The sequence below is a fragment of the Phlebotomus papatasi genome, chromosome 2, assembly GCF_024763615.1.
Source record: "Phlebotomus papatasi isolate M1 chromosome 2, Ppap_2.1, whole genome shotgun sequence".
NCBI classification, from domain to species: Eukaryota; Metazoa; Arthropoda; class Insecta; order Diptera; family Psychodidae; genus Phlebotomus; species Phlebotomus papatasi.
The window spans coordinates 96,460,060-96,469,001 of NC_077223.1; positions in this window are offsets into that span (position 1 = coordinate 96,460,060).

Below are 8,942 nucleotides of genomic sequence, written 5' to 3' on the forward strand. Positions count from 1 at the left end.
GCCTCTACACACTAGAGAAATTTATGTCCATATTGAAGAGTTTTTCCTACACAAGCGTAGGGAATTTGCTTAAATATGGACATAAATTTCTCTAGTGTGTAGAGGCCATAAAACGGCCGGAAAATCCCTTTTTCGCGAGTATTAATATTAGGTGAGATTCTTAACAATCTCACCTACTATAATCCTAACAAAATTTCATGTCGTCCGATCGACCTCAAATTTGGCCAAAATGTGTTTCGCCACTTCCTGATTCCGAATATATATGTGGCTAAGTTACGTTCCCGGCCGGCCGGCCGCTCTTTGGAGCTTAATAGCTCCTAAACTAAAAAGGATATCGACTTGCGGTTTTCGACAAAGGTTATATATCGCATGAAAATTGCAACTTGGTGCATAGACCCCCCACGCCCCACCCCTCCTTCCGCCATTTTGAAGACCCCCCTTTTTTTGTTTTCTTAATAGCTCCGCCCCTATGGCATTCAGCGGACTCAAATTTTAGTATGTTATAGCTGGGCCTTAGAGCTTTCCATCAATACCAAACTTAAGGTCCCCCGACCCCCCTGACCCGAGCTATAAGGGTCCAAAAAAAATTTCTTAAAATGGCCATAACTCCGGTTCTAATTGTCAGAATTTAAAAAGTGAGGGCTTTTTGGAAAGCTCTCGTGAAATGCCACTTCCCCTTCTAACATCGCAAGTTCATAAAACCACCGCTAGGGGCGCTTTTTTTAAAAAGAAAATTTTTAAATCTTAAAAGTTGAATAACTCAAAAATTCCATTGTGCAATCGGGCTGAAATTTTAGTATGTTGTAGCCGTTGATTATACCTATCAAACAAAAAAAACCTTAAGTCGATCCATAACCCCTGACCCGAGCTATAAGGGGTCAAAGTTCGAACATTGACCGGCCTCTATCTCCGGTTCTAATTAACATAGCGACCTAAATTTTACCTTTTTCGTTTCGTCTCGATGAGCACTTTCAGATGGAAGTTCAAAAAGTCACCACAGGTGGCGCTGTGATAGCGTCAAAATTCATCGAAATTCAAAGTCACTTTTCTCAAAAACGGCATTGTGCAAGTTAATGAAATTTTAGTATGTTATAGTCCAGTCTAGGACGTTTCCAAAATGGTGCGTATGCGCGCTGTGGTTAAAACAGAACCGGAGATATGAGGGGTCAAAGTTCACAAAATTCAAAAAATCATATCTCCGGTTCTATGTGACCGATTTTGATGAGTGAGGGCTTAAACGAAAGATCTCACCAAATGCTACAACTTTCTAGAATATTTGATCTTCGTGGGACCAGCACAAGGGGCGCCACAGTCGAAAAACCAGTTTCAATATCACATAACCTCAATTATCTCGACTGTCGCTAAACCGATTTTGATTATTACTTCGACACAATTGTAGAACACATTTGTCTCTACATTTCGTCCATACATCATTTTCCGCTCAGACTACGCTATCACTCCGATTTTGCCGTTTAAGTGTGAAAAAATTGATTTTTCCCATAATAACGCTTTGAAATCACTCAGATGCCAATTTGACTGCCTCTACTCCACCAAGACACTTAAAATAGGGTTTTAAATGGAAAGTCCCACAAAATACAACAATTCTTTGATATAGTTAAAGTTCAACAAATGACTACTTGGGGCACTCTGGATGAAAAAACGAGTTAAGAAACAAAAAACCTCGCTTATCTTGGCTTCTGATTAATCAATGAGATCATGTTCTATGGGAAAATTATAGAGAACATTCTGGTCTACATTTCATCCATATATCACTTTTCTGTCAGTCCATCCAAATCCTTGATATTTTGGTTTAAATACAAAATTTGTATAATTTCACGAATTTGATTCAAGATAACTGAATGGCGACTCACAATTTCAGCTCTAAATCGAATTTGCATGCACTCCGAGTTAGCTCACGTTAAGAATCTCACCTACATAAGCCGGTTAGGAGTATCTGTCCCTTTATGATCTATGAATGCCAAAACGTATACACACAAAGTTTGAACCCGATCTGACAAAATGGCATTTCATCTCATACCGCAGAAGCTGAGATTGAAAAGAATGTCAGCTAAAAAAGAAGATAGCGACTTTCTCTCGCCAAAATGAGATACTTTTCTCACAAACATGCGGTAACAATTTTGAAATAAAAATTTATGGCTTGGCGTCAAATTTCAATTTTAAATAATTTAAAAATAATCACTATATTTTCATTTCAAGGCACACAAAATATTGCGTGCTACAGAAATGAATGATAATCATGGAGGGATCATAAAAATCATACAAACGCCATTTTTGACCTCCAAGTGCTAAATAATGTGCTGATGTGAGTTATGTTTTCTTTTAAAAGCATATTCTTGTAGGAGAAATTCCATAAAATTTTTTTAACACAAATTCTACGTTGTTTACTTCAAATTTCAATGAAATTTTATCAAAAAACTAAATAGCAAAATTAACTCATAAACATGTACTTATTTAATGCTTTCCTGTAATAATTTGCAACGAGTAAGTCGACAGGAAAAAAAAACACAAACAAGAATTATAAAGAATTCTTTTCCGGCTGACTGAGAAAAGCAAAAAATTTATATCATCTGCACAATTAATCGTTTTATTGAAATATCTCAGATGTATACAAGAGATTTTATAGGTTTATTGCAGTGCTTCTGGAATATGTCACACAAGCCTTTAGGACATTATTTATTCCATACCAGTAAAATTCCTGTTGCACATGAGAAATTCTTCTTCTCATGAGCACACCTTAAGCCCAGGTGAAATTTCTTCAAGAAAAAGATTTTCAGTGAGACACTGAGTGTAGCAATTTCAATTAAGAACTACTCTCCCAGAGAGATTAACGAGGCAGTATGTGTATTTTGCAAAACAGCAAATAATATTTCAGACCCGTGTAGACTTTCTACCAATAAATTAACGCGAAACTAATGATACTGTAGTAAGATTTGCAAAATTCCAGATAAAATTTATAGAACATTCGTGCCAATGTGTCAAGACCAAAAGCGTAAACACTTCTTATATTTTATGACTCACGCGTAAAATAAACTTAATAAAATTTCATGCAATCTTTCAGAAATGTTGATCTTCGTTTTATTTTGGTCTTAACAAGATTATATAACGAAGATTTTTGCTTGAAATGCTCAAAGAGTGTATTTTTCTAAGAGATTTTTAATATCAAAATTTTTAAAATTTATTTTAATACTTGAAGTGCCCCAAGCACCTAGAAATCTTTGGTGATATCAAAAAATTGTAATAGCTTAAAGAAATAACACCACAATACCTTTCAATTGCGCCCTTGAAGACTAATTTCTGCTAATTAAAACCTAAGTTATGGCTATTTTAAATTTTTTTTGAGTACCCTATTTATCTCATCAGTAAGAATGGTATATGACTAAAGTTCTTAGTAATATACTAAATCTTGAGCCTCAGTCGTACCGTATAGGGGTTAAGATATTGAGAAATTAAAATTTTAAGACGCTCTATAAAATGGAGAAAGAAAGGTAAGGGCCTTGACAGACCTGAGGATTAGCCGAGAAATGGCTTAGCGTAATTATATTAGAAATAATGGTTAAACTACATTTCCATCGTTTTCCACTAAGTCGTCTCTCGGCTTAAGTCGCAAGTGTGTCTAGTCTAGGACATAAAATTACTAGAAAAAGAACTCTTTGCCGAAAATCATAAGTCGTTATCCCTTACCGTCATTCCTTCAGAACTTACTGAACTGCTGAAGGCAATTAAACTGAACAATATATACTTCAAAAAGTCAATGCTATGTCCTTTTATCTTCTGCGGTCCGTAGGTCTTCAATACAATTATTTATTATAAAATCTTACTATCACTAAAATGTATTTAGAGCTATCCAAAACAACTGTTATTGAGTTATTAAAATTTACAAAAAATCAGACAAGATGGAAATTTGCCATCAGGCATTTTATTTACACATTTATTCTACATTTACTTTGCATATCTCAGTTTCAATCAGCCAATGTCTTAGCTAATGGTAGAGACGATATCTTGCATCTCACTATTATGAGAAAAAAAACTGACCCAACATTATTCCGATCACGCTTGAAATTCAATTTAAATATGGGGTAATCCCCTCAATTTAAATAGCACATTTTCTCTATAATAGACTGAGATGAAAAATACCACTAAGTTAAATAGCCCCTAAACCTCATGGTAATATAAGTAATACCTTATATTTATATAAACTCAAAATTGAAAAAAAAATGTTATAGAACTATCACACTGAAAAATATTTACCGAAAAATCCCGAATTCAAATCGAAAGCTTTTTTAGTACAAGTGCTAAACACTATTTTACACGATATTTAAATATTTTTCGTATTCTTTATACGATATTTTTCGAGGTTTATAAAAATAAAATGCGGAAATTTATGCCACAAACATTAAGCATTACTTGTCATGCAGGATCAAGAAAATGACATAGGGGAAGATGAGGCAATTTCACTCCTGCGTTCGCTATTTGAATTTTGAATTAGTAATTTTACACATTCCAAAAAACGAAAATATAGTACTAAATAGATAAAAATATGTAGTTTTAAAGTTGAAAATTTCTTTAAATCTTTGTAAAAGAAACTTTAAAATAACGAAGCTGAAATGGAAATGTCAAACTCCTCATAAGATTTTTAAAAATTTAAAGTTGGTTGGGTGAACCTTGTGAAGCCTTTGTGAAAACACGTACATCATATGCAAATATCTCATAATTAAGGACATCGAGTTCAAAAAATAAATAAAGTAAATTAAAGAAGTCAAAAAAAAACATAAATAAAAGAGGTAGCAAAGCGTCTCGGCCTTGGAGAATTCTCCAACTCGCAAGTTAGACTCCATACTTCAAAAGGACTTTCGCATCATTTATCGATTACCGATTCACAAACGATTTATTGAACAGATCGAATCACTCAAAAAAGCGCTCAAAATAGCTTACGAGTTATACTGTTGTTGTTATCGGTGATTAATCGGTTCATTGTAGGGTCAAAACCGATAGGAACCGGTTTAGTCATGTCAGAAATTACAAGACCTTTCCAACGAGCCCAAATAAAATACTATTCGGTTGATAAATGCGCTCTTTAGAGCATTTTAAACCTTTGACCTTGAATGATCATTATTCGGAATGATTTAACGGATTTTCATACCTGGACGAAAGGTCCGCCTAGACAATCTATAGAACATATCTAAAAAAGAAAAAAAGAAATCGCACAGTGCGTTTTCGAGTAATCCCAAAAACATGGATTCGAAGGGCGAGGGGAGAGGTAGGGGAAAAATTAGGGGCATGTTAATAAGCACTCAGTCGACTTATGGGGAGGGGGGTTCTCTGAAGGTCCAAAGTCACTATTTGTCAACCTTTGGTCTCTAGAGCTGACAACAACAGAACAGGCAGACGAACAAACAACTTGACATCATTTCTTAGAAATTGTCTGAAACGCGAAGATATGTTGAGAAAAATAGTCCCGGGAAGTGGAAGATGGAAATTTTGGGGGAAGGGGGGTGAAAAAATCGAGGGATTATAATATATGGCTCTCTCTATGGAGTTCGTACAGTAAAAAAAAACAGATAAAAAGACAAAAGAAATAAAATATTAGATTTGTTTATTTAATTTTAAAAAACTCCAGAAAAATATAATGCCAATGAAAAAGCTACTATACACACTCATTAAGAGTTCAAATAAACCTCACTCATCCTTAAAGTGAATGGTTATGTTCATTAATGACCTCTAGAAGAAATAAAGCCAAGCAAACCTATTCGTAAATGAACCAGAAGTCTAAAACGCAAGTTCACGTATTCGTCGCTTTAGCGCTGGCTGTTCTTCACTTTCGAATTTTATGTGTTCTTGACAGTACAATCCTCAAAAATGTCAACAATTTGTTATTCACTTTAGGGTAACTCATCGGTTTAAATTTTCGAACTTCCAAATGATTTTTGAGTAAGTTCTCTTTGATACAGTTTCAAATCGGTACAGTATTATAAGCTTCAACCAGAGTGAGTTCTCAAGTCGCGAAAATTATTACTGAACGTAAGGAATAGGGTTTTCTATGGGGACACTTCCGGTAATCGCCAGTGGAAATTTATTTCACCTCAAGAAGAAAACAAATTTTCTGTCTTGCCCAGAGCTTTCGGTCCGGATGTGGACCTTCTTCAGTGGCTACAACCGGACCGGACCGAAAGCTCTGGGCAAGACAGAAAATTTGTTTTTCTTCTTGAGGTGAAATAAATTTCCACTGGCGATTACAGGAAGTGTCCCCATAGAATATCCATCACGCCAGCTCATTATCCAACAGGAATAGGGTTTCTGGATAACATAATTAAATATTGGAACAAGCTTCAGTAACAATTTCAATCCTTAACCGAGGGTTGCTTAAAGTATTAAGTATTGGATTTGCATTATGACAACACACATTTCGTGTCCTGGTAACACTTAATCTTCTCTCTGTGAGGTAAGTCTTTATGGAATAATCGAATAATTTAAGCTTCCTATAAGTTATAATTTAAATTCATAAACTAAACTGCACCATACTCCTCTAAATTCTCAAAAAAAAACCAAACAGTTGGGATTTTGTTTTGTATTCTCTTTTTTTAGGTGTACGGCTCATTTTTATCCACGCGGACTTGCGCAGCAAAACAAAGCGGAAATTAGATTACCATAGAATATTTCCTGCGCAAATACCTATAATCTCCATGATTCTCTTTCTCCTCTAAACTTCCACATCGGCATTTATCCACTCTAACAAAGTCGTGGAGTTTCTCTTGAGAAAATCTATTGTGAACCTTTCACGCCACGAAAGAATAAGAGGCGCGAAAGAGAGGGCAAAACGTGAAATTGAAGAATCTTTTTTCATCAACTCTGTGCACAAATGCTGAGAGAGATGGTAATCAAATAAGTCTTGCTGCCGTTTTCCACCTCAACTCGAATACACTCTGAGGAATTGGAATACACAAAACGCATACTAGTGTGCTTATAGTGTAAGTAAAAACGCGAGTTAGAAAGAGATGGATGACTTTTAAAGATACTCTGAGGTTCGCATTGTAATGAGACTTTTAGAGGGTGACCCAATTTTCACATAATTTTCGAGCATAAAGCAAGATAAATTGTATAAAAGCAACTTTTACAATTCCATCAAAAATTTCAACAATAACCGTTTTTGCTAACCTCTGAACTTCACCAATTTTTCATACGTCACTGCAAATCTTTCGGTGAACCCTACAATGAAGGAATGAGAAAAAAAAAGTCGCTTTTGTCACTGCAGGATTGTATTTTGAAAGCGATAATGTTTCACTCACGAATTGAGCCATATGCATAGAAGACCAAAAGCATAAAAGAACGATAAATTGCTGAAAATGGAAATTTGTGTTTACTTTCAACACTTGAGCTATTTGCTATGGAAGTATCTTTTAGTGAATCCTTATCCTCTTTCATTCCCTCTCTTTTCATGCTTCTCCTTCGAAAATATTGCCAAAAAGGAAACGTAAAAATGGCCAAATGCAAGCTGACTTCCCGCCGAAAAAACTGTCAAAAACAAACTAGAAAAAATGTCAAACGGAATGTAATAGAAATTCAACTGTAAATTGCAAAACGACACATTTTAAAGCGCTTTTTTATTGAAAAAAAGGGCCAAAGAGCGCAAAGATGAATAAAAAAGAAAATAACGAGAAAAAATAGCTCAACAAAAAGCAAAGAGGAATATTTTCAATATCCTTAGGGGAGAATGTCTCTCATGTATAGAGCATACAGATATAAGCCTATAAATATGTATAGATTACATAACCTTCCACAGTATGATTTTGTACATAAATTACAAGAAGGGTGCACAAATTATGTGCTTGCTACATAAGAGTACTCTGTATGTTTTTAGTAAATAACCATCTTCCATTTATGTAATAGGAACTGAATTTCAAGATGTTACATACAGAGCTAAGTTTTCTCATGTATAAAATTCTTATAACTTTGAAGAGTTACATATATATATGATTTGAGCTACTGAATGATTTTCTTATCATCCCTCTTAAGTATATAGCATGAAAAAAACAGGTAATCAATAAAAGTTCTTATACCAGATAAAGACTATTTTTTCTTCTACATTTTGCCTTGGTGAATTTTCCCAAGTACGGAAATTAATCCCATAAATTACACTTCATCGATGACTGTCAACTTTGGAGTACAAAATACCGTGCCTTTAGGTGATCCGACTGTTTGATAAAATTGTTTTCTTTCACACATTCACGTGTTAGTTCACTACTCTCTTGTATCTTTCCTTTTAATTTAATGAGGTATAACAATGTATAATTTTATAAATTTAGAACAAGTCTACGGAAACGTTTTGGTCCTGCTTTAAAAATTAGTGTAAAAGTTCGTATTATAAGTTTAATTTAAAATTAATTTACTTTTTAAATCCCTTCCAATCGAGTTCCTCTAAGGTAAACTTTTTTAAACATCCTGATGCCGAATATATAATCAATCATTAAAATCAAATCAGGGGCAGTAGTAAACCTGGTTTTTTAGTGGCTATGTGTAGTGTTAAGAGGACGAGAGACGATTCCAAACCATTTAAAAGATTTTAATAGAGAAAGTAGAAGAGGCTGTTAAAATTGTTTAAAAGAAAATTATCTAAAATAATAAAACATTCTCAGCCCACTGAGGAAGACGCATACCGTGGGTCGAAAGCTTTGGAGAAAATTGAGCCTTTTTGGTTTTTAGAAGAAGACAATCCTCCGACAAACACCAGAAAAAATTGAAAATAATATACAACTACGTCAGATACAGTACTTGTGGCTTAGACTTCCCTACAAGAAAACAAAAACTCATACATTTTGGGACTTGAGACTCTTCGAAACTCAAACAGGAAGTACTTCGGTCCCCATGCGGACAAAACGTGAAGTAAAAATATCTTTTTCTGGCTTTCGAAACTGATCCTTGAATTT